The sequence below is a fragment of the Manis javanica genome, chromosome X (assembly GCF_040802235.1).
Source record: "Manis javanica isolate MJ-LG chromosome X, MJ_LKY, whole genome shotgun sequence".
In the NCBI taxonomy this organism is placed as follows: domain Eukaryota; kingdom Metazoa; phylum Chordata; class Mammalia; order Pholidota; family Manidae; genus Manis; species Manis javanica.
The window spans coordinates 2,126,399-2,152,335 of NC_133174.1; the positions used below are offsets into that span (position 1 = coordinate 2,126,399).

Consider the following 25,937-nt stretch of genomic DNA (forward strand, 5'->3'; position numbering starts at 1 on the left):
GGAAAGAGTTTTAAAGGCAGCTAGAGAGAAAAAGGTCACCTATAAAGGAAAACCAATCAGGCTAACATCAGACTTCTCAACAGAAACCCTACAGGCCAGAAGAGAATGGCATGATATACTTAATGCAATGAAACAGAAGGGCCTTGAACCAAGGATACTGTATCCAGCACGACTATCATTTAAATATGATGGTGGGATCAAACAATTCCCAGACAAGCAAAAGCTGAGGGAATTTGCTTCCCACAAACCACCTCTACAGGGCATCCTACAGGGACTGCTCTAGATGGGAGCACCCCTAAAAAGAGCACAGAACAAAACACACAACATATGAAGAAGGGAGGAGGAGGAATAAGAAGGGAGAGAAGAAAAGACTCTCCAGACAGTGTATATAACAGCTCAATAAGCGAGCTAAGTTAGGCAGTAAGATACTAAAGAAGCTAACCTTGAACCTTTGGTAACCACGAATCTAAAGCCTGCAATGGCAATAAGTACATATCTTTCAATAGTCACCCTAAATGTAAATGGACTTAATGCACCAATCAAAAGACATAGAGTAATAGAATGGATAAAAAAGCAAGACCCATCTATATGCTGCTTACAAGAAACTCACCTTAAACCCAAAGATAAGCATAGACTAAAAGTCAAGGGATGGAAAAACATATTTCAGGCAAACAACAGTGAGAAGAAAGCAGGGGTTGCAGTACTAATATCAGACAAAATAGACTTCAAAACAAAGAAAGTAACAAGAGATAAAGAAGGCCACTACATAATGATAAAGGGCTTAGTCCAACAAGAGGATATAACCATTCTAAATATATATGCACCCAATACAGGAGCACCAGCATATGTGAAGCAAATACTAACAGAACTAAAGAGGGAAATAGACTGCAATGCATTCATTGTAGGAGACTTCAACACACCACTCACCCCAAAGGATAGATCCACCGGGCAGAAAATAAGTAAAGACACACAGGCACTGAACAACACACTAGAACAGATGGACCTAATAGACATCTATAGAACTTTACATCCAAAAGCAACAGGATATACATTCTTCTCAAGTGCACATGGAACATTCTCTAGAATAGACCACATACTAGCTCACAAAAAGAGCCTCAGTAAATTCCACAATATTGAAATTCTACCAACCAATTTTTCAGACCACAAAGGTATGAAAGTAGAAATAAATTCTACAAAGAAAACAAAAAGGCTCACAAACACATGGAGGCTTAACAACATGCTACTAAATAATCAATGGATCAATGAACAAATCAAAATAGAGATCAAGGAATATATAGAAACAAATGACAACAACAACACTAAGCCCCAACTTCTGTGGGATGCAGCGAAAGCAGTCTTAAGAGGAAAGTATATAGCAATCCAGGCACACTTGAAGAAGGAAGAACAATCCCAAATGAATAGTCTAACATCACAATTATTAAAACTGGAAAAAGAAGAACAAATGAGGCCTAAAGTCAGCAGAAGGAGGGACATAATAAAGATCAGAGAAGAAATAAACAAAATTGAGAAGAATAAAACAATAGCAAAAATCAACGAAACCAAGAGCTGGTTCTTTGAGAAAATAAACAAAATAGATAAGCCTCTAGCCCAACTTATTAAGAGAAAAAGAGAGTAAACACAAATCAACATAATCAGAAATGAGAATGGAAAAATCACGACAGACTCCACAGAAATACAAAGAATTATTAAAGACTACTATGAAAACCTATATGCCAACAAGCTGGAAAACCTACAAGAAATGGACAACTTCCTAGAAAAATACAACCTCCCAAGACTGACCAAGGAAGAAACACAAAAGTTAAACAAACCAATTACAAGCAAAGAAATTGAAACAGTAATCAAAAAACTACCCAAGAACAAAACCCCGGGGCCGGACGGATTTACCTCGGAATTTTATCAGACACACAGAGAAGACATAATACCCATTCTCCTTAAAGTGTTCCACAAAATAGAAGAAGAGGGAATACTCCCAAACTCATTCTATGAAGCCAACATCACCCTAATACCAAAACCAGGGAAAGACCCCACCAAAAAAGAAAATTACAGACCAATATCCCTGATGAACGTAGATGCAAAAATACTCAATAAAATATTAGCAAACAGAATTCAACAGTATATCAAAAGGATCATACACCATGACCAAGTGGGGTTCATCCCAGGGATGCAAGGATGGTACAACATTCGAAAATCCATCAACATCATCCACCACATCAACAAAAAGAAAGACAAAAACCACATGATCATCTCCATAGATGCTGAAAAAGCATTTGACAAAATTCAACATCCATTCATGATAAAAACTCTCAGCAAAATGGGAATAGAGGGCAAGTACCTCAACATAATAAAGGCCATATATGATAAACCCACAGCCAGCATTATACTGAACAGCGAGAAGCTGAAAGCATTTCCACTGAGATCGGGAACCAGACAGGGATGCCCACTCTCCCCACTGTTATTTAACATAGTACTGGAGGTCCTAGCCACGGCAATCAGACAAAACAAAGAAATACAAGGAATCCAGATTGGTAAAGAAGAAGTTAAACTGTCACTATTTGCAGATGATATGATACTGTACATAAAAAACCCTAAAGACTCCACTCCAAAACTACTAGAACTGATATCGGAATACAGCAAAGTTGCAGGATACAAAATCAACACACAGAAATCTGTAGCTTTCCTATACACTAACAACGAATCAATAGAAAGAGAAATCAGGAAAACAATTCCATTCACCATTGCATCAAAAAGAATAAAATACCTAGGAATAAACCTAACCAAGGAAGTGAAAGACTTATACTCTGAAAACTACAAGTCACTCTTAAGAGAAATTAAAGGGGACACTAATAAATGGAAACTCATCCCATGCTCATGGCTAGGAAGAATTAATATCGTCAAAATGGCCATCCTGCCGAAAGCAATATACAAATTTGATGCAATCCCTCTCAAATTACCAGCAACATTCTTCAATGAATTGGAACAAATAATTCAAAAATTCATATGGAAACACCAAAGACCCCGAATAGCCAAAGCAATCCTGAAAAAGAAGAATAAAGTAGGGGGGATCTCACTCCCCAACTTCAAGCTCTACTACAAAGCCATAGTAATCAAGACAATTTGGTACTGGCACAAGAACAGAGCCACAGACCAGTGGAACAGATTAGAGACCCCAGAAATTAACCCAAACATATATGGTCAATTAATATTTGATAAAGGAGCCATGGACATACAATGGCAAAATGACAGTCTCTTCAACAGATGGTGCTGGCAAAACTGGACAGCTACATGTAGGAGAATGAAACTGGACCATTGTCTAACCCCATATACAAAGGTAAACTCAAAATGGATCAAAGACCTGAATGTAAGTCACGAAACCATTAAACTCTTGGAAAAAAACATAGGCAAAAACCTCTTAGACATAAACATGAGTGATCTCTTCTTGAACATATCTCCCCGGGCAAGGAAAACAACAGCAAAAATGAGCAAGTGGGACTACATTAAGCTGAAAAGCTTCTGTACAGCGAAAGACACCATCAATAGAACAAAAAGGAACCCTACAGTATGGGAGAATATATTTGAAAATGACAGATCTGATAAAGGCTTGACGTCCAGAATATATAAAGAGCTCACACGCCTCAACAAACAAAAAACAAATAACCCAATTAAAAAATGGGCAGAGGAACTGAACAGACAGTTCTCCAAAAAAGAAATACAGATGGCCAAGAGACACATGAAAAGATGCTCCACATCGCTAATTATCAGAGAAATGCAAATTAAAACTACAATGAGGTATCACCTCACACCAGTAAGGATAGCTGCCATCCAAAAGACAAACAACAACAAATGTTGGCGAGGCTGTGGAGAAAGGGGAACCCTCCTACACTGCTGGTGGGAATGTAAATTAGTTCAACCATTGTGGAAAGCAGTATGGAGGTGCATCAAAATGCTCAAAACAGACCTACCATTTGACCCAGGAATTCCACTCCTAGGAATTTACCCTAAGAACGCAGCAATCAAGTTTGAGAAAGACAGATGCACCCCTATGTTTATCGCAGCACTATTTACAATAGCCAAGAATTGGAAGCAACCTAAATGTCCATCTGTAGATGAATGGATAAAGAAGATGTGGTACATATACACAATGGAATACTACTCAGCCATAAGAAGTGGAAAAATCCAACCATTTGCAGCAACATGGATGGAGCTGGAGAGTATTATGCTCAGTGAAATAAGCCAAGCGGAGAAAGAGAAATACCAAATGATTTCACTCATCTGAGGAGTATAGGAACAAAGGAAAAACTGAAGGAACAAAACAGCAGCAGAATTACAGAACCCAAAAATGGACTAACAGGTACCAAAGGGAAAGGAACTGGGGAGGATGGGTGGGCAGGGAGGGATAAGGGGGGGGAAGAAGAAGGGGGGTATTAAGATTAGCATGCATGGGGGGGAGGGAGAAAGGGGAGGGTGGGCTGCACAACACAGAGAGGACAAGTAGTGACTCTACAACATTTTGCTAAGCTGATGGACAGTAACCGTAATGTGGTTGTTAGGGGGGACCTGATATAGGGGAGAGCATAGTAAACATAGTATTCTTCAGGTAAGTGTAGATTAAAAATTAAAAAAAAAAAAAAAAAGAAAGAAAGAATGAAAAGGGGGATTACTCCTTAACAGGATAAAACTATTGGTAAATCAAAGATCAACGCATGCTTTAAATATCCTTAATGTTGATCACTTAAAGGGTGTCAGATGATCAGCTATGGAGGTACTCTTTTCTGATAATATTCCTTTCTCTTAATTAAAAAAAAAAAAAAAAGCAGTTACTGTGTGCTGACCTCCAATGAGTTCTGCACAGTGGTATAGAGGGCATGTCAAAGTGTGGGCAAAGGGTCTGTTTGTTTCTATGCAGAAGATCAAGGCCTAGCTTGGATACCCAGAAAATGAACTAAGATACGATATGAGGAGGAGCTTCCGGCATCAGCACTCTCTGGAGGACTCGTGCCGGGGGATGATCATCAAAAAGCCTCCACAGGGATCCGGACGATGCTGCGGTTGTGGCTGCATCCAGCCCACCATCTCCTGGACTTGCCATGAGAAGGAGGAGGGAGATGTCTAGGCTGGCATGTGCATACAGTGAGACAACGAATTTGACTGGATCTGTACTGTTGGAACTCAACCAGGAGTTGGGAGGGGTGCAAGTTGTAGCACCCCAAAATCTCATGACTATAGACTATCTATGGTTAAAAGAACATATGGGATGTGAACAGATCCCAGAAATGGGCTGCTTTAATTTGTCTGATGGTTCAAGTACAGTTGGAAAATATCCATCATATCATAGATAAATTTTCACAAATGCCTAGGGTGCCTAAATGGTTTTCTTGGCTTCACTGGAGATGGCTGGTAATTATAGATTTGCTTTGTTTATGTCACCGTATTCCTATTATGTCAATATGTGTGTGCAAATTAGTTAGTAGTTTAAAACCTATACATACTTAAGGTACTATACAAGAAGATATGTCAAAGAAATAATCAATCCTCCCAAGTTTCCTTCATATGCTACATCTATAGCTTTTCTTCTTCCTTCCTAATTACAAACTTTAAATAGAATTCGTGCCTCATATCGAATTTACCGAGTATCATAATTCCTCCAGGTGGTAAAGATACCTCGAGACAAGTGCTGGGCATAGAAGCCACAGGGCATAAATCTGCAAAGAAGTAAAAAGCTAACCTTTGCAAACAATATGGCTTCTCTCTCACTTACCAACTTTACATTTCCCTGTATGGCCCCGGAAGATGACTGGTTAGCCAGAGACGGGTAAGATTCCTCAAGGGAGGAACAACCTAAGACAGGCACAGTCGCAGGGGGGCCATCAGGTGAGAATTTGGGGATCAACAGAGGTGAGGCTCAGAACCTCACCCCCCCTGCTTTGAGAGAAATCTTCTGCATCCGTGGATGTCTTGCTGCCCTTGTCTAGCCTGGATTAATACTTAGTCCATAGGCACACACCTGATCATCTGATCATCTACATTTGCCTTCTTACAGCACTAAACTATGTTTTCTACCTTTATCTTGCATCTACCTACCACTTCAGCATTTTATTAAAAATAAAAATAATAATAATAATAGGAGAAATGTGGGATCAACATATAAATCAAGTACAAAAATCAAATGAATATTCATATTTGACCTGATGGTTTATAGGTCATATTGCATGATCAAAACCGAAAGTTTCTGTGATGACTGCCCTTGTACTGTTCACCATGTAAGAATTTATTCACTCTGTAAGAATTCGTTCACCATGTAAGAACTTGTTCGTTATGCTTCAGAAGATTGGAGACTGACGAGAATTAGGCTTGAGATGGATTAATGATTGTACAATGAGCACTGACCCCCCTATACTGAATTTTATTGTTGTTAACAACCATTTGATCAATAAATATGAGAGATGCCCTCTCAAAAAAAATAAATAAATAAATAAATAAATAAATAAGTAACCGGGATGTGATGTATAGCATAAGGAATATAGTCAAAATATTGTAACAACTTGGTATGGTGATAGCTGGTACCTAGAATTATCATGTATATAAATGTTCAATCACTGTGTTGTACACCTGAAACTAATGTAATACTGTGTGTCAACTACCCTTCAATAAAAAATAATTATTAAAAAAAATCTATGTAAAGGTTTTATCTCCTCCACCCTCAGAGATTCTCACAATGACTGGTTGAGTATTTTTCTCACCAGTTTAAATACACAGCAAACATTTGACTAACCACGTGACCTAGAGACAATTTTAAAAAGCAAAATAGTTTAGGAAAAAGAAGGAACCGTATGTTCTCCATCGATCCATGAAACCCTCACGGTTTTCCTCTTCAGAGAGCATTTAATTAGGCCAGGGACTCCTGTTTCCACTGAGCACAGTGAAGCTCTTTAAATTCATATCTGGAGTCTCCTGTGGGAAACGGCTCCTTGCCTTCATTTCATTTCAGAAAAATCCCCATTCTTCCTGGGAAAGTGTGCTGGGATTTGTCTCAGTGCATGCAGGGATGACAGGAACTTATTCAGCCTCTGGGTGCCTTAATGACAGGAATGACTTAGTCCCTGCCTTTTACATTTTCAGAAGCTACCAGGGAAGAAAATGGAAAAACACGAAGAAATCGTAGTAAGACTCTGCTGTCCCTGGAATGTGCAGGACCCGCCTTGTCTTGTGTTTTCCCAACACCTGTATCCGTCATCTGTGCTCATCTGTGCTTTCCAAGACAGCTGCTCAAAAATGAATGGGAATTCAAAAAGTCCTTTCCTTGGGATCCATTCCTACACATCTTCCTGTTGTGTCCGATGCCTCTAGTTTATCACAGCCTTGGTGTTGAGGGCTGTTTTTATTTTGCAGGAGGAAACCATGTGTTGGTAACACAACTTTCCTTCCTGTGCACAGGGCTTAGATGAGCAGCTATTTGTCCAATGACGTGATCAATGCCAAAAACACTGAAAACCCACCTGCTACAATTTCTGCTCTTGACAAATATTGGAGACGTAACAGTCCGATGGTTGGGAACTGTACGTAGGATATAGACATCATCAGAGGGTAGATCCCAGTTGCAATTTAGATAGATGGTGTGTGTGGGATGACCGGCCTGACATATCTTTATAAAAGCTTACTTGTTTGGACACAGACTTTTTCTCTACTGCTATTTATTATAGAGAAAGACTGTGAGGTCTCCCCACATGCCTGGACATTAGCTTGGATGTCGGGTATTTCAAGGCCACAAGGCATTAAATGACTGACTTCACCTGCACATATGACGGTGATTTTTGATCCTATGTTTCTCTAACCCTCCATGGCATGCAAAAAAAACCCAGGAGACGAGAGATGTGTAGACGCCAGAAATAACAAACCTCAAAGCCTCATAGTCGCACTGTAAATAATTAACGTCCAACTTATTCAACATGTGTCTTTTAGTTCAACATGACTCCTTAGAGGTACTAGTCTGTCCTAAAACCGTATTATCTGCCCCTAAGTCTAAAACCAATTGGAAATGATATTCGTGAAGTTTTGTTGTGTTCATTGTGAGCTCTTTCCTCCTTTTAAGGAATCTTACTTCCTCTCTTCCCGTCTTACAGGTGCTGACCATGTTTCTATGACCCATGCTAGAATCTTTTAGCTGTACTCTAAATACAGCAGGAGACAGACAATCTTGATATGAGGGGGCTTGGTTTATTCATTTTCCTTAATTCAGCATAAGTCAAGGAAACTTCCCAATGAAACAAATTGTGTAAGTGTTCAGATTATTAGCAATTATTAGGAATGATTTTCATCTAACACGTCACATTTGGGATAATGTGTTCAGTTTATTAGTAATTATTGGAAACGATTTTCACCTAACAGGTCACATTTGGGATAATCCTTCATTGTGAGAAGAACCTACCCAGTCCTTAGTCAACAGCAGAAGTTTTGCTTTTTCCAGTAGAAATGTCTCCCTGTCCTGGACATTTGTAACCCTGCTCTTTGTCAGATGGACATTTTTGTAGCAATCCTCAATCATTTTGTCCTTGTAGATAAGGCAATGCCAATAGCAATATTCTTTGCTATATCCGGGCCTCCAACATTTACTATAGAATTAAAGGGAACACAATCTTCATGCACAATAGTATTTCTATGTGCTATTTAAGGGGAAAAGTTCTCTCATTTCATGCAGGGTGTATTTCCATCAAACGGCTTCTTTCATTCTTTAAACAAAACTTTCCTTTCCTTTCAGCAAGGTTTCATTCATAAAACATGATCCCACATTTCATCGAATGACTGACATGCAATTGTGAAAAATCTCAATCCCTACGGAAGCCCAATTTTTAACAGATAATTCTAAAATGTTTTATCTTGGGACACACAACTGAGAGTCCATTTGGTTTCCCCACTAAGTTCCAAAAAAGAGATCCCTACCCGCTTAGACACTTGACACTTTTGCTGGAGACAGATGCAAGAATTCGATGAGAATTACATGCAAAGATGGTGACGTTAAAAAGATGTGGTGAATAGGGTTGTGACAGCAACTGTGGGTCTCTGAAAATGAACGATCATGGGGCGTTTCATTTCTCCTTGTTCTGATTGTCAGGTAGTTTAATTACAAAAGGAAAACGTTGTTTCGATGGTCACAATTGATACACAGTCAATGAAAAGGGCTGATGGAAGGAGGAACCAGCCAATGAGAAACTGATGCACAGACGGCTCAACGTCTTCACATTCTTAGAAAATGGTTGTGTGCAAATGACATTTCATTTCCCCGGACCAACAAATGACAGATTTTGCATTTTCAGAGACACTCATGCATGATGATGACCACTTTTGTGTTTTTTAGCCAGAGGCTTTCACAATTCATGTCTCCATGACTACCTCTGTCAGAAGCCAGAATGCAGATGAAAATAAAGTGAATGAATGTTCCCTGAAGTCCACATTAAGACTATGAAAGGCATGAATCAATGCTCAATTTGGGGGTTGGGGCAGGAGAAGACACAGCCTCCAAACTGCCCGGCATCCCAGATGAGGCTCAGTCTCTCTGTTTGTTGAGCTGGCGTATGACTAACAACTATCAAATGCAAAACTCTCTACAAGGCACGTGAATGGAAATCTGCCATCTCCTTCCACACTGGGTACTTACTGTCCCTGAACAGGAGGAACACGCTGATCCCAATCTTTCGGTTTCTTTGTGCTGTTTTTCTACCTCTAACATTAGGACTTTGGAAATCCCCAAGGTCCTTTTGGAAGATTTCGGCTCACATCCTTCCAAAATAATGAAGCTGCTTTGAAACATTCTTGGCAGACATTTGATTGAGTTGTATTTTTGTGTGTGTGATTCGAACAACCACAAAACAAAGTCTCACCTTTTTATCTACACACTTTTTTTTTTCCCTGCAGTAAGAGGACACTGATGGGGGGAATAGAGGGGAGCAAAGACTGGTAAAGCAGCTGTCCTGGTGTCCAGGATTCCCACCAAGTACAGTATCTAAAACTGCATTTACATGATGTTCTCACCAAGGGCTCACGGGAGTATTTGGAGACGGTGATCTAGGACTCCCTGAACATACACAGAAACGGGTTCTGAGCACACATAGCCTCTTCATTTCCTCCTCAACCCCACCCCCCCTTCCAATCAAATGTCCAGCCCTGGTGAGGTGTATCGTGCAGAGACAGTCTCTTCAAAGTAACATGGTTTCCTGATTTTTCCAGGTGGAGCATCTGGCTGGTGGGTTGACACCAAATGAGAATGGCCGACAGGTCTACCAGAAGCTTATGTACCATCCCTTCAATTCACCTGGCGGATGGGACAGGGGACATGACCTGCTTGTGCCTGTTCCCTACTGGAGAGGATGGTGCCAGAGGGAAGCTGAAAGTCAGGAGGAGAAGCAAGGGTGTCCTTCCTTTTTGCGGTCCTAGCTTAGCCCTTGGTTCCAGAAGCTTCCACCTTCCTACAGAGCTCCAGCACACAATCTATCTGCAGGGCCAGCTGTGGGGCATCCTCTGAGTTGTGCCTGAACCCCACCTTCACGGGTGATCCTAGCGAGGGATGGCAGCCTATTCCTTTGCATGTTGTCCGTCAAACCTCAGCGGCCCCGGTCGGGTCGGTGCGTTCAGCTTTTGAACATCTCTGGAACGGGCCCCTGTATCCAGCTGGCGGCTCAGCCAGCCAGTGAGATTTGCTTTAACCTGACTGGACCTTCATGGGGCCACCTGACTGCGAGGTTACAGAACCCGGGGACCAAGGGTGTGAAGAAGTATTAGAAACATATGTCAGGAGATATTTTATGTACAGTTGGTCACAACATGGTCTCAACTGCAAGGGTACACTTATATGTGGATTTTTATTTTTTTTCAGGAAATACATGGGAAAATTGTTTGAAGATGTGTGACAGTTTGAAGAAAAATTTTGTTTTTTTCTAGCTTGCTGTATTGTAAGAATATAATATAGAAGGCTATAATACAGAATATAATACTGTACTGCAAGTATACAATGCATAGAATATACAAAATATGTATTAATCCACTGTTTATATTGTCAGTCAGGCTTCCAGTCAAGAGTAGGCTATTAAGTTTTTGGGGAGTCAAAAGTTATACATGGATATTTGACTGTGTGGGGGTCAGTGCCTCTAGCCTCCTACATTGTTCAAGCATTAACTTTATATAAATATATACATTTAATATACGTAAGTTTATGTTACATATATTTTTATGTGTAACATATACTTACTAAATATGTTTGTCATACATTAAATTATTTTACATTTTTAATATATTTATATATTTATACATTAATGTAACATACTACTATATTAAATACACAGTGTGCCTAAATATATTTGTATACATGCATGTATCCCACACATAGAACCCTATCGAAGAAACTTTGCCAGTGACCCACATGCACAACCAGGACCCTGAGGGTCGTGGGGGAGCTACTGTGAGAAGAGTGTGTAGTTACTGCACAAGATTTATACCCCAGTCTTGGTCCCTAGGCATGCTGTTTGCCTCTGTGCATCTTGGAATGTAACTAACCCACAACACATTGATCAGTCTATGGCAGTCTTGCCTAATGTATGTTCTATACACGTCATGTGTCCCAGAAACGACGACTCTGAGTATGGATCAAAATCCACTTCCCTTTCTATGTGTCCTTTGGAAGAAGTTGGACCTTTCATTTCCACTTTTTTAAAAACATATATTTGACTATTTCTAACAGCAGTTTTAGGTCCACGGCAAAATGGAGGAGAAGGTTAAGGGATTTCCCATATTACTCCCATCCCCACACATTCACGGCCTCCCCCCTTATCAGCACTTGCCCCAGATGGGATGTTTATCACAGCGGATGAACCTCCATTGACGTGCCACGTCACCCCAGCTGCACAGTGTACATCACAGTCACTCTGCATGTTGGGTGTTCGAATGACATGTATTTGCCACTGAACATGATACAGACCTTTTCTGTAGAAGCTGGGAAAAGGTTTTGCAGAAATTAGACTTAGGAGGAAAATATAAAGCATCCTGCTTATAAGATCTTAGGAAACTAAGTGAGCATTTGAAAAAGAGAAAAGCAAGCTCTATGTTCTTTCAAACATGGTGAAAAACTATGCATATTAAAAACAGGTCATTTTGGGGAAAGTTGCTCCAATTTCCTAACATCAGTCTCAGCAATTACTCGACGGTACTTCTTCCCTAAAAAGTAACAGGAACTTCCTAACATCTGTTCTGTTTCTATTCTTAGAGTCTCGCCTAGTTTTGTAGTGGTTACAGTGTTCTTAGAATTTCTCTCTTAAAATCACTCCTCCTCCTTGAGATGAAACAAAAAGAGGGTTAAAACTGCTTCCCCGGGCATCCGCCCAAAATGCCAACAGAATTTCATCAACTCAGGCATTTTCCATCCTGAGCTATAAGATTCAAAACTTGCTGCAATCTTTGACCTGGGGATGGCTCGGTGCCAACAGTGCTAAACTCTGACCAACTGTTCCTCTCAAGTATCTTTAAAAATTCCAAAGAGAGGGCAAAGTTATTCAAAGAGATTTTAAAAATCAGATTTGCCAGAAATCGAGTTTCATCACCACACACGCTTGCCTCCTATGAATCTGGGGGTTGCATTAGTGTGAAAAGAGCGAGGCAAACAGAAAATAAGTGAGGGCTGTGCAGAACATGGCTTTACACACACACACACACACACACACACACACACAAATACGCCAAACTGACATAAAGTCTATTCATACAGTCCTGAAAGGGACATGTCCACATGAATGTCTGGTAAAAGACCAACCTTGAGTTCTCTGTCTTTCATTTTTTATGCATGCTTCTTTTAGAAGTTTTTTTTCTTTACTTCTCTTACCGCATCATGATTTAGTTAAACGTTCCTCTAAAACGTTGCTTTGAAATCTGTTTTGGACACTTTGAAATGACTGTACAATTTGCCTATTTATTTATATCAGTATGTGTTGATTACACAGCTTACACCTCAAACAAGTTAATGTTTAGCTTTATGGTGGACAACTACCTGTTAGATTCAATAATATTTTACACCATACACAAAAATAACTCAAAATGGATAAAAGACCTAAATATAAGACTTGAAACCATAACCGTCCTAGAAGAAAACATAGGCAGTAAACTCCTGAACATCGGTAATAGTAATTTTTTTCTCGATATGTCTCTGCAGTCAAGGTAAACATAAAAATGAACGAGTGGGGCTACATCAAACTAAAAAGGTTCTGTACAGCAGAGGAAACTATCAACAAAACAAAAACACAACCTACAGTGTGGGAGATGTTTGTGAATGACATATTTGCTAAGGGGGTGGTGTCCAAAATATATAAAGATCTCAAACACCTCAACACCAAAACAAGTAATCCAGTTAAAAAATGGGCAGAGGACCTGAACAGACATTTTCCCAAAGAGGAAATTCAGATGGCCAACAGGCACCTGAGAAGATGCTCCATATTGCTCATCATCAGAGAAATGCCAATCAAAAACCACAATGAGATATCACCTCACACCAGTCAGAATGGCCACAATCCAAAAGACAAGAGATAACAAGTGTTGGCGAGGATGTGGAGAAAGGGGAACCCTCCTAATACTGTTGGTGGGAATGCAAATTGGGGCAACCACTGTGGAAAGCATTATGCAGATTCCTCAGAAACTTAAGAACAGAAATACCATATGATCTGGTAATTCTACTTCTGAGTATTTATCTGAAAAAAATAAAAACACTAATTCAAAAAAAAGATGCACCCTTGTGTATATGGCAGCATTATTTACAATAGCCAAGATACGGAAGCAACCCAAGTGTCCATCAGTAGGTGAATGGATAAAGAAGTCGTGGTACATACACACAATGGAATATTATTCAGCCATAAGAAGAAAACAAATCCTACCATTTGCAACAACATGGATGGAGCTAGAGGGTATTATGCTCAGTGAAATAAGCCAAGCGGAGAAGGACGAGTACCAAATGATTTCACTTATATCTGGAATCCAAAGACAAACAAACTAGAAACAGACCCACAGAGCAGACTGGTGGCTGCTATAGGAGAGGAGGGGGTGATGGGTGAAATAGGTGAAGGGGAAAAAGAATCAGTGACAATGGTTGATATCTGGATCTGGGTGATGGTTACAGGAGGGGGCACCCATGTCAACACTCCTGAAGCTTTAGACCAAGATCTGTGCATTTGATTGTATGGACCTCTCTATACAAATAGGTAAATAAACAAACCTAAAAGACAGGAAGAAACAAACAAACAAACTCTGCCATGTGTTAGGCCCTGTGTTAGGCACGGAAACATTTAAAGAATAAAATGAAAAATAATACAATAAAGTAGAATGAAAATGCAGGTGATGGCCGCGGTTGGGTCATTCCTCAGTTCCAAAGCTGCCCCTAGGGTGGCCTTACAGGATCAGTCACCCGACGTCCTGCTTTTCCTTAACCCTTAAGTCTTGTAATAGCAATTTATACTCAGCCAAACCCCTCTATTCAACTTGTTTCTCAACCTGTGGATGTACTGAGGCACGGATCATTTCTCTCGCTAAGCTTTTAATTTACTTGTAATCATTTCTGCAATAGAAATAACAGGGTAGTGGCCCCAAATTCCATTACATGCACATACATAAACATATAATGTATCCATGTGAACCTACTTAATCTAACGTTATGTTTATATATATTGTTACGCTGTATATATAAACATAGTATGTTAACAGGGTAAATGCAGTGATATACATAATTATATACAAATAAGTTGATTTCTCATGAAGATTTTGTGAAAACGAAAAACAGGATTTCAGCATTGTTTTCCACTCCACCTCTTAAAGCATCTGAACAATTTCTTTTACATAGTGAGTTACTGCATCTCAAATACACTGTCTAAATGCTCAAAAATTGAGTCTAAGCTCCAAACCGCTGTAGCCTATCACTGTTTACTCACTGGCCACCTCAGTCTGGGAGCTCTTGTTTGCCTTTGTTTAACTTTGAAACCACTGCAGAGAATCAAGTGTCATTTTACCACAAGGAACAACTGGGTGAACGGATCGTCTCAACAAGAATCATCTGCTCATCCAAATAGTGCATGCATGACATTCCGATCACCACCATGAAGAACGAATTTTATTTTAAAATGCAATTCCTCATGGTCTTTGAAGTAAACTTGGAGAAACCAACACATTGTACACAATAAAAATAACAAGAGAACACTTTAGCTATAGGGGAAACAATACGAAATATTAATAAAGAAGATGGGAAAAAGCACAGAGCCCCCTCAGGGAGGTCATACGAAGGTCTGGTCCCCAGTTCCTAGGTGCAGGGGAAACACCTCCCCACGTCCGAGCAGCTGCACTCGATTCTGACATGATCTTGTCCCAGAGAGCTGCAGATCCCACAGAGTAAGGGCTCAGTCCCAGAAGACCGCCCAGCCCTGGTGCACACGGCGAATGCCAATCCGGGTGCCACCTGTGCTGTGAGGCAGTTTCCCAAGACACCCTCTTGTTAGGTTTTCTGCATTTGCCAGAGTGGCTCACAGAACCCAGAGAAGCAGATTACTTACCAGATCCCTGGCTCCTTGTTAAAGGATGTCCGTCAGGGGCGGCCAGGAAGAAGAGAGATGCTGAGGGCCTGGCATGGGGAGGGGGTGTGGAGGCTCTGTGCCCTCCCCAAACAGCCCTCTGCAAACAGCCCCTTCCCAAGCTCCACGCCCTCACCACCAGGCAGCTCTCGAAAGCCCCTCCTGGGGGGATTTGTGGAGGCGTCACTGTAGGCAGAACCGACTAAATCCTTGGCCACTGGGGATGGGCTGGACCTGCAGCCCCTCTCCCCTCCCCGGAGGTAGGGGTGGGGTTGAAGTTCCACCTTCTATTACACAGCGGTTCCCCTGGCAACCAGCCCCCATCCTTGGGGCTTCCCAGAGGCCACCTCCTTCCCATAACAAAAGACACCTTTGTGGCTCCCCTCCCAGGAAATACCAACGGCTTCAGGATCTCTGAGCCCCCAAGGCAGAAAGCCATCAAATATTCTCGTAAATCACAAAATATTACAGGTATTTACTCTGGACAACCCTCTTCCTAACCTCCTCAGGCGAACTTCAGGCAGATGTTACTTATTTAAAACAAAAATGGATGAGGCAGGCTTGCTGAAAATAGTTAAAGGCACCTGTGGAAAAAGCTTTCAGGGTTTGGTGAGAAACGGTGGTGAGTCCACCAAAGTCTCCTTTATTACTGGGAATGAAGACCAACAAGTTACTTTGGTACGTGGGAAACAGTTAAATCTCACAGCTGATCACTACTGGGAAGGGGCTGCCTTGTGGTGTGAATAAAGCTCACACCTCTGGGGCAAAACATCTTTATATATTAATAAAACCTTCACTTGTGGAATTCTGGACATTGAGCGACTGACAATTTTAGTCCCATGTTATCCTGTAAATGACTGTTTAGCTCCTTTATGTACAGTTCCTATGAAACACTTACTAAATCCTTCCCCCTTCCCGTTTCTTACTGGTTTTTACTATTCTCATCGTATCGTGCAGATAGATTAGATATTTGTGTATTTTGTATACATCCATGTGCATATATTCATGTTATGATTCTCTTGAGTGCGCTGACTACACACAGAGGCTTTGGGACGTTGCCCACTGTTTAAATATCCTCTTAGGGCCAAGCTGACAGGAATCCCAATGTTGAGAAATCTATCCGTGTTCTGGGGCATGGATTCTGTTTTTTATGACCGGGGGCATCTCCTCCTACCCAAAGGGGTACAGAGACTAATTTTCTAGATAAGCTTGACAGTTTTATTTATTTATTTTTTTAAAGTGAGCAGAGCCAAGGGTCCTGGAGTGTAGGGGAAAGTGTGGAAGGAGGTCAGGAAATGACTTGCTAAGTAAGTGATAGTTGGGCAAGACGACTGGACAGCAAGGCTGAGGTCTAAGCAAACAGCAGGCCGAGCCCCATCCGGAGGCAGGAGCCGGCGGAAGCCTCAGGTGATGGGGTGTGACTGTGAAGGGAGGGGTCAGGGAAAACAGGGGCAGGTGAGGAAATTCCAGGTGGTAAATATTTAATTTCTCCTCTGAGAGGGAGCAAACCCTTCAAGAAGTTGAGAGAAGCGTGGGTTTGTTATCTAGGCCTCTGTGTCTCCATTCCTTTCAGGAATAACAATAAAAGGGTAGATTGATTCACTGACTTTATTTCTCTACGGTTACACATCTGCTGAGAACTTGACTGCTCCCTCGACAATTATACTATTAGTTAGCATAGCTGCAGTTACATCAGTATAATTCAAAAATTCCTTGTAGCGTGTCTTACATTTTTATCCTTTTTGACGTGTATATTTGTTTCTTTCACATCTTGGGTCAATTTCTCTTCCATCTTATAAAACTGACCATTCCGACAGACGAAATTTTAAATGTAGATCTGTTTTCACAGAACCAACCTGGGGTGTAATGCATTCTGTATATTTTCACTTCACTTTAATTAGGCTATTAGGTTTTTTTACTTATTTTTTTGTTTATTTGGGTATGTCTTTAAATTTTGCAAATTCTTAACTTGGGAGCTTAGGTAGCTGATTTTCAGCCTCTCTTACTGGTATGTTACATTCTGAATATCATCAGATCCTCTAAAACTTACATGCAGTAAGTTTTAGTGACGTTTTGTTATTGTTCATTGCTACAGATTTTTAGATTTCCACTTGAATGTGTTCTGTGATCCATTTTATTTCAGCAGTGCACTTTAAAATTCCAGGCAGATATTTATTTAATGTTTCTGTCATTGAAACTTTTATATGGTTTCTAATCAATGATTTCTTTTTTTTTTTTTTTTTTAGGAAAAAAACAGGGTCTGTAAACGTGTTTCAGGTGCTTAGGGAAACGTGCTTCGTGACCTAATTCACAGTCAGCTTGAAAAATTGTATACTGCTTGCAGAGCATTGAATTTGAGGTTGTATATTTATCAATTAGATCAAGTTTGTGAACTATGCTGTTTACTTTTGCTATTTTTCCAGTGCGCCTGGTAATAAATGAGTCTGGCGATGTTGTTTGCTTTGTATACATTTCTATGTAGATATTTCTGACTCCATATTTTGTAGCTATGTTTTTTTCTGTGTGCAAATTTAAACTCCACATAAAACAAAATTTGGTATCATTACAGTTACCACCATCATTGTAAAGTTATTTATCTGATATTATTCTAAGTTTACAAGTCTTGCTTTGATTTGTCATTGACCCTTTACCACTTCTACATAAATCTTTCAGATCCTTATATATATATATATATATACACATACACATAAACACATATACACATATATATGTGTATATATATTGTACAGAGCATGTAGCAGGATATTTTTGTATTCTATTCAAACTTTCTTCTCTGTCTCACTTTTATTCTGTTTGTTTTTCCTTCCTTTTGTATATTTTGAGTGAATATAGAGAGTTTTTCCCCCCAATCCTAATGGGAATTCTCGATTCTCATCTTCTTGAATCTAAAAGAGACCACCTTTTACAATTCTAGTATAGTCCCTTAGATATTGTCCTTAGTACAATTCCACAGTAATCTTCCCCAATTTCAATCAAAAGTATGTAAGACCATTTCTTAATCATTCCTTTACATTTTCAGATCTTTAGCTGTTTAAATGGAGCTTAATATCATTTCTTCAAGTTTCCAGAATTCTAATACTCTTGATAACTGAGGCTTTCTGCATTGCAACCCATCTTTTCAAGTTTAATTTTGAAATAGTTAGGTAGTAATATAAACACGGACAATCGATACCTACTTTTAGCTCAACAAACCCCATCACAATAAAGAGTTGTTAACATGATTATCCTCATCAAGGCAAGACAAAACAGCAAAATATCCATTCATTTGTGTTTTGTGTATGTAGTGATTTTTCCAGATATTCTGCCGTGTTTGATTCTGATGACTTCACCAAATAGGACAGGATACATTTTTTTTTTTGCAGAACAATGAATTTCCTAATTAAATGTGAGCATCAATTAATATATTTGTTAATAAATGCAAGTACTTCTTTTTTCATGATCATTATTACTCCTGATGAAAGGCTTCTTCACCCCAAATAGATGAATCAATTCGCTTTTCTGTCTGTGCCCCAGAGGTTATATAAAACACCACAGTCCCCCCACCTATGTTTTCAAGGGGCTGAGGCAGATAACCCTCCTTCCGGTGCATTCAGCCCCACCTCGGAGTGTGGATTCCCGGACCTATAAAAGGTAAGTTGACACTAGCCTGTAGTCAGTTACAGGTGCAATAAATATCTTTAAAAACCTGTACACACCTTAATAAAAGATTATTGCTAACCAAGGCTAACCATTCTCTGAGCTTCCACTAGTCATAATCACTGATTATGGATCACTGTAACTAATATAGCAAAAATGTTGGAAATACTGTGAAAATTACCAGATGGGACCCAGAGACACAAAGCCGGCCAATGCTGGTGGGGAAACAATGCCGGGGGGGGGGCTAGCTCCACATACGGTTGCTGCAAACACCCTTCAATTGGTGAAATATCGCTGTGTCTGGGAAGCACCGTGAAATGAGGCACACCTGTAGTCATGGAGGTACATGAGTACCTGACGTCGGTCGGGTCGCGTGCCCACGTCCCCCACCTCTCGCCACCTCCCCGCACAGTATTTTATCATCTCACATGCTCACTGGACAGGGTGCCTGCAGGCCACTAAGGTATTTTGACAGTGAGGCCACATTCACATAACTTTCCTTACGATATAGTGTTCTCATGGTCCTATTTTATTATTAGTCATTCTAGTGAATCTGGGTCTGTGCCCAATTTGCAAATTCAACTTTATCACAGGTGTGTATGCATAGGAAAAAAACACAATATATAGAGGGTTTGGTACAGTTCATATATCAGGCATTCCCTGGGGGTGTTGGGAGGAGTCCCCCAGGGATCGCCTGGGGGAGACTGCTGCAGAAAATAGTTTTGAAATATCAGAACAAATTGGAAGCAGTAATTTACCATACATTCAGGTAAACCAGGTTAGTTGTTTAATTAAAGTAGGCAAAATGCTAAAAAATAAATATATAGAAATATTTAAAAATCACAGGCTGAAGGAAAATAAGGAAAATTAGGGGCTTCCAGGATGACCATCTAGACAGGGAGTCCCTGTTGGACGCACACGATTCTTCGTTGAGAATTGTCAGAATTGTGCTTCTGGGGTACCATTCAGGACAGAACTATGGCATGATTAACACTTTTGTGTGTGGTGTGAGGTACATGTTGTTATTCTTGTGTCATTTTTTTTCTATATCCAAAGACTCCCTCTTTCTTTCTCTCTATGGTTCTGACTTTATCATTAATCAAGGGACAGTAGAGGTCTGTAATGTTTTCTCAATGCATCATCAATTCCTGTTGATCTGTGTGTCCATTTCTGTGCCGATAGATGGCTGAAATATTGCAATTATTGCCCAGTGATGTGAATTCTCCATATTTTTTATTTACCCAAATGTCCTTCCAATTCTTCCTAAATGTCATTTCCACCATAATTTATGATGAACATTGATTTCTGTAGAAACCTGGCTTTAACTTGGATTTGGGTTTTATTGAATCCAGAGGTAAGTTTGAGGCTACCTGACATATTTATATGATAAAGGTTTAAAGATAGTAAAAACTCAAGATGAGCAACAGATCCTTTAATCCACTAAAACTCACTCAATGCAACAATGATTTTAAAGTTAACTGTGCAATTCTAGGAATGTGGACTAGCAAAATAAAATACAGACACATTTATGGAAATGTTTTTTTTCTGAAATCATGATGTAGCTCCAGGCCAAAGGGGGTTTCAGCCCAGGGCAAGTTCACCTTGGATTTGGTGAGACTAAAAAATGACAGTGGAACATCGGGGTTAAAAAGGGGCTTATACGAAAGTTGATCCTCACAGCGGTAGGTCGAGTGCTAGAATTCGTCTGCCTGGTCTCTGCCTCCAGCTGGGCCTCTGCCCCAGGCTCTGCCCTTAGCACTGGGTGGGGCTCTTTTTATAGAAACACAGGCAGTAATGGCTTATTGCCTACAGGTATGCAAGCATGCACCTGCTCAGTAAGCTAAGAATTACATCATCGTGTGTACACAGTGGTGGAGTAGCTTAGGATCAGGTGAGGATCCTGGCTGTGCAACTTCCATTTTCCCTACACATGGTATGTTACATGTATTTTTTTTGACTTGGGCTTAGGAAAATACTCATTTTGAGTTTGCACTGTTTAACACTTGGATTGTTACTACAAAACACTGTTTTGCTAACTTTGGAAAGAAAATTAACAATGGAAGCCATTCCTCTGCTATTATGTCTGAATTTGAGCTTTATAGTCCCCTGTAATGTAATTGAGTTTTCAAAGTAAAATGACTAACCAAAAAAAAAAAAAAAAAAAACATATTTCAGGGAAAAATCAGATGGGTAGCATCAGCCACTAGAAAAAGAATATAAACAGAATAAAAATGTTCTTGAAGAAAAACCAGAGGACGAATACAACAATATGTACGATGATGATAAGAAATAGGACTTAAAGGAGGGGGAAAATGCAGGCTGTGATCTAAAAGTTACACCCGATGGAGAAAAACCTCCTCCCTGAATTAGGGCACCAAGCCTCCTAATTAAAGAAAATTATGTAATTGTGGTTGTCCTATGAGGCACATGAAAATGTCCAGTTTTTAATGGCACTCATAGGTCTAGAGCCAACTAAATTTGATTTGGTTGTTCTTATGTTAGGATTATATAGCAGCAAAAAGGGATGGATTTTTAGTCCCAGAGGAAGGCTGGAAGGTCATTGTCCTGTTTACCAGGAAGTCAGGCAGACATGAGAATGTGATGGCATAATGGTACCACTGAAGGAAAAATACTGGTTTCTAGAAATTATTGCATCCTTTTCCTGTTATCTTGGACCTGCTACTCTATTGGTGGCCTCAGATTAATATCTAATGAGAAAATTATTAAATCTTCATGAACTTCAAATCAATAAGGGATCATCATCCATGGACTAAATTAAAAATCCATGAAGTTTTCTTTCTTCTTCCTTGCAAATATTGGAGTCACAACAGCAAGATCTTCTGGCAGGTTTGGAGAATTTGGGGAAATAAAGTCTGTCTTTTGATGGAAAGGTGACTTTCTTCTGCACATAGACTTAAAAAATCACATATTTCACGTAATAACAATATGGAGAAAATATGTTGAAAGTATGTGTTTGTGAAATTTAAATATTCTGTCTCAAGGGAGATGGTCAGAGTTAGTCTGTAAATAAGTTAAAGCCATTATTGTCCATTTCTTTCTGTCAGTACCATTTCCCAAGCTGATTTATCATCACTACAAATTATTCATCTACTTTTCTGGAATCCATGTATAGTCATGTAAGTATGAGATGTTCTTAGTAATTATTTTACATTCAAAGTGTTAAAGCATGAAACAACATATTGTCTTTATGAAAGTTGGATTAATTGCTGACTGTCATTAAATTCTTATTATTTTTCTGAATATATAGCATATGGCACTTTACAGGAGGTGGTAGAGATTTTCTTCTCTTTTATATTTTGTAATGTTTATAGCAAAATTATCACATTTTTCTCTGCTTTGCTTTTTACTCTCAAAACAGCTATTGTATTTAATTTATTTTTTCTCTCTTTACATTCCCCTGGGCAGGGAAGGCTAGTCTTGCTTCCATCTGGCATTTAATTATTCCTCCTGTAAACTTTATCATCTCAGAGGTGACCAGGCAAGTTCAAGGCACCTTTTCATTGTTGGGTTGTAATAAGTGGAAAGTCCATTAAAGTAACTTGATGGGGTAGTTTTATAGAACTCATGCTCAAATAACATGATGGGAAATGATTTTCATTTTTACAAGCATTTAGTTTCCCTAATTGAATCTTATCCCATTTTGGATTCCAGAATTTATGTTCATTACAGAAAAATTACAACATAAGAATAGTCAAATGTTTTTCCCCGTATGTCTTATGTGCACAATCTATGTGAATTATAATTAATATGGTGTATCATAAACATGTATTATACACTTTTCCTGCTATGCTCTGTTGTGTCAGGAAATATTTACACTAATTTTGATGTGTGCAATTTGATGTGCACATTCCGTAACTCAAGAAATCAGCACTTCATTTTAAGACATCTTACGTGGCCTCCAGTGTGGACCATTATAAGTAAATTGTAATGAAGTATTTGCTATGTGAAATAGTGGCCATTCTGAGTTCTTTTCTTGAAGGAACTCTTGAAAATGGCAGTAAAGGCATAAGTCATAAAGGGAAATATGGATGCACCTAATTACATTAAAACTAAGGACATTCTGAAACAAAAGATAACATGAAAGGCAGGAAAATAGAGCCATAGGCTGGAAAAAGATATTTGAAACAGGTTTTAAGATGATGTACCACAGGCAAAAGGCTTAAAAAATTAAAATATTTAAGGAAGGCAAAACATATTTTTCCATTTTTCTAATGCTGACTTTGCAATTTTAAGGAATGTGACCTTTAAATTCTAATGGTTGACTCAACTCTTTCATGCCTCATCCATTTATTCTTCAAAGTGCAAAATATGAATAGTAGTTACCTTCAGGGTTTGTTTACCTCTGATGGGAAACAGTCTTCACATTTTTTAGGTTTTCACCATTTTCATTGTATTGTATAGATATATATAGGCACCCTTTTACATTTTACATATGAACTCTAAAAATAAGTCAAGAGCACCCATATTGTGTTTGCAGAGATCAAACCATAAGCTGGATGGGTAAAAGTGTTAGTCTGAGGGACTAATGTAATTTTAATGCTACATGGCACATGCTAGGGTAAATTTTTATCATGACAGATGCACATAGTACATGTTCTCAGCAATTGCATTTCTTTGTTGTCCAATCCTTCACTGTATATAAAATTCTAAGGTAAAAATAATGTTTTCTGAAATTGTGATGGCATTACTTCTGTGTTAACTCCCAATATTCTGGTTATTTTCTTTATATGCAACGCTTTCTCCACTCCTGTCAGTAGATATTTTAGACCTTTCTGAGGTTTTGAAGCCTTCCATGTCATTAGGATTGAAGGTCTTCCTGCATCCTCCACGTCTGTCTCTATTTTTCTCCTCTATCTTTCTTTCTAAAAATTCAAGTGTAAAATTTCAGTATTTCTTAAGCACAAAGGCTTTTTGTTTCCCTCTCATCGTTTACCCTGGATTTTAAAAAGTCACTTTTCTCTTTTTGATTTACGTATTGACAAATGTCCTTTATTTTATAAAGATGTCCGATTTATTTTCTTTTTCAGTTTCTCCTACATTTGATCTACATACAATGGTTCTAGAAAAATATTCACAATGTACTGTCAAATGAAATTATATTCTTGTTTTATACACACACAGAGAAGCATTGAATGGTCTGGGATGATATATACCAAACATACTGGCAATGTTTGTCTCTACGCAATTAAATGCCAATGACTTTTACAAATGAAAAAAAATTCCTCCCACATTTAAAAATAAATAATTACCAATCCTATATGCGATTTCTACAATCAGTTCTTGTTGTTTGATTCCTGGGATTTTACAGAAAGTTGTTCTTGATTTAAGATTTACTCATCATTTGACAGTCTCTAAGAACACAAAATAAAATACATATTTCTTGTTTATGATGGGAAATATATCTGTAATTTTGCAGAAATTTTTTTTTTTTTCCATTTCAGGCTCCTTGGGCATGTTCTTTCTTTTAAATGCATGGTCATCCTTCACTTCCCACCTTTTCATAAGCATTAAAGGAGAAGTTGGTGCGACTTCCATGGAAAGCAGAGATGGGAGGTGACAAGAACGCGACTCTTAGTGGTAAATATCGGAAAGACGTTACTTAACACGTGAAGACAACAGGGCAAAGAGCGGAGACATAGTCAAAATGTAATTGCCTGGTTCTGCCATCACTTTAATGGTTTTGTTTTGATTTTTGGCCAGTTCTTGAGACGTCTGTGCACTACTTTTCAAAGGCACGGTTGTCTCATATGCGTTCAGTGGCAACATGATTGAACGACAATATGCAAAATGAAAAAGGTCGATGTTCAGAATCGGATAGGGTAAATTGCACACGCATAGGGATGTACATACCCATTTCATACAGGGTGGCCGCTGCCCTTGAGGGGTGTGGGAGTCATTCCAGGACTTGACCTTTGCCTTCCATTCATCTTGGCTCCTGCATTCTCTCTGCCTGGAAGAGCTTTTTATGTCCCCCAGGGACCTTCTTGGTGTGTTTTGCCTGCTGGTGAATCCCTGCCCATCTCTGACTGGTTACTTCAGACGTCAGTACATAGGGAATTCCTCTCCAAATCCCTCTGGGTTCCAGCCTATAATGTTCCCATTATACAAATGCCGACTCTGTGGTCCGGGTCAACCTCATTCCTTTGTCTCTTGAGTCTGAATCCTTTGAAGTAACATGTCTAATCCACCCTTTTACCTTCAAAGACAAGTGCTCTACTGAAAGTTTTCTGATGTTGGCAGATGCCAAGCTCTGAGATTTTTAAAGGACTGCATTTTCCACAAGGGAGTCGCTTCCCCTCAGTGTATCTCTCTCTCCCACAACTATGCATGCATTGCCATGTTGAGTGGAATGAGCACAATTATCATCTGCAACCAGACTGTAGTTTCCTGACTGCCAAATACAGCTTATTTGCCCATTTCTGCAGGGAGAGTTGTTTCTGCTGATTCCTGGATACACTGTTTATATTTGCTTCTCTGGACATTTGCATAACCATTTACTCAGCATGTGTGCTCAATAAATAGCTTTAAGGAATAAAGGTGATGACGACTGAAATCAGTAAAAGACACAGTTTCATTCATTTCTGGGAATGAGAAAATGACAAGGAAGTAACCAGTGCGGGATTAATTCGAGTGGAAACCCCCCAAACGGATCCAACT

The 25,937-nt window shown here is 39.4% G+C and overlaps 1 long non-coding RNA gene across 2 annotated transcripts in view; it reads right to left on the minus strand.

Annotated features, from left to right (window-relative positions):
- LOC140847418 (uncharacterized) overlaps positions 1–25,937 on the minus strand; it is a 371,005-nt gene that overhangs the window by 324,549 nt on the left and 20,519 nt on the right. Inside the window, exon 1 of one of the 2 annotated variants that reach the window (XR_012127405.1) lies at positions 15,585–15,845. The exons of the other annotated variant lie outside the window; for it this stretch is intronic. This is a non-coding gene — a long non-coding RNA (uncharacterized lncRNA). Of the gene's footprint in view, positions 1–15,584; positions 15,846–25,937 lie in introns of those variants that run through there. 2 annotated transcript variants of the gene reach the window in all.